At 34.2% G+C, this 1,825-nt stretch overlaps 1 pseudogene; it reads right to left on the bottom strand.

The window, feature by feature from the left end:
* Positions 1 to 597: 597 nt before the first annotated feature.
* LOC103595537 lies at positions 598 to 1,023 on the bottom strand (annotated as a pseudogene).
* Between the last annotated feature and the right edge of the window lie 802 nt (positions 1,024 to 1,825).

Raw genomic sequence — 1,825 nt, 5'->3', positions numbered from 1 at the left:
TATAATTCTAAAATTGCATGAATACAGCAAATATTATATGACTATTAATGGACTATACTGAAATAAGATAGAGTATAAATATTTTATATTGTACTCCATTTGAAGTGTTGCCACTAAAATCAATTACAAATGTTTATACTGAAAGATGCCACTATGAAGTTTGCAGACTCAAATACTGATAATGGTTATTCAAAATTAAATTTATAGAATATCTACAAAATAAATTGAATTGAAACCTATGGATAGACTTATAATTATCATGAGCAACAATTTTCTAAAGACATAGAAGGTTATTGTTTTAATATAAAGTAGGAGTTTTTAAAATCATCTCCCATTAGTGTCTTGAAGTGTTACAAGGCCATAAATCAAAGACCCAAATAATTTCAAATAATCACTGATGCTATTTAGGCAAAAATTCTCATGTGTCAGCACTTCTAATGTTGTGTACATCAAATTATAGTAAAAAGACACTATAAACAAGATGCTGTCCCTCTATATTCATGAACAATGTTGTGTACATCAAATTACATCAAATTATAGTAAAAAGACACTATAAACAAGATGCTGTCCCTCTATATTCATGAACAGCACACTGTGTTACAGTAAACCAAGTTTATATTCCACCATCAAGTGTGGTTCTTCCATTAGTTCACTCTGTGATGGATTATTAAGAATATCTTCAAATCCAATAGTCTCATCATTACCCCTCAAAATATCCAGTGAAAGATTTGAGCCTGAAAGAAATGACAGATGCTGAATCTGCTGTACTGCCTTGAATTCCATTTGTAATTTTAGTGGAGCATACAGACCCTGGATGTTTCTTGGTGTGGAAAAATTCATTTTATCTTGGTTGAGCTGGAAATTTTTTTCTGATAATTCAAGAGGATGACTGGGCAAAAGTTCATTTTTCACACAAATAAAACCTTTCTGAAGAAGATCATGACTTTCAAAAAGTCCACTTGCTGAAAGTTCAGTAACCAGAATATTGTCCTTCAGCTGAGATCCAGGTCCTCTGGCATTCATATTCAACCCTCCTCTGTGAACGAACAGCCTCTCAGTGTGGTTACCAGCAGCTGGCCCCGCTGCTCACTTCTGTCCAATTAAATATTTAAATATAAGGCCTGAAACTATAAAACTACTAAAAAAATACATAGGAGAAACACTTTAGAAGTAGGACTGGGCAAAGACTTTGTGAATAATACCCCAGAAGCAGAGAAAAGAAAAGAAAAAAAAATAAACAAATGGGATTATATCAACCTAAAAATCTTCTGCACAGCAAAAGAAACAGTTAACAGAGTGAAAGGACAACCTACAGAATGTGAGACAATATTTGCAAACTATGCATCCAGCAAGGGATTAATATTCAAAATATAGAAGGAACTCAAACAACTTAACAGTAAAAAACCAAGTAACCCAATTAAAAAATGGGAAAAGGAGCTGAATAGGTATTTCTCAAAGGAAGACATACAAATCGCCAACAGACACATGAAAAAATGCTCAACATCACTAAGCATCAGGGAAATGCACATTGAGATATCATCTCACCCCAGTTAGACTGGCCATTATCAAAAAGACTGAGAATAACAAATACTGGCAAGGATGCAGAGAAAGTGGAACACTTCTGCACTGTTGGTGAAACTATAAATTAGTGCAGCCATTATGGAAAACAGTATGGAGCTTCCTCAGACAACTACAGATAGAACTGTCATATGATCCAGCAATCTCACTGCTGGGTATATACCCAAAGGAATGGAAATCATCATGTTGAAGGGACACCAGCACTCCCATGTTTATTGCAGCTCTATTTGCAATAGCCAAGAATTGG

This window comes from Galeopterus variegatus, unplaced genomic scaffold (assembly GCF_000696425.1).
Source record: "Galeopterus variegatus unplaced genomic scaffold, G_variegatus-3.0.2 Scaffold1792, whole genome shotgun sequence".
Taxonomy (NCBI): Eukaryota; Metazoa; Chordata; class Mammalia; order Dermoptera; family Cynocephalidae; genus Galeopterus; species Galeopterus variegatus.
This window is presented reverse-complemented; position numbering and strand designations above follow the sequence as displayed.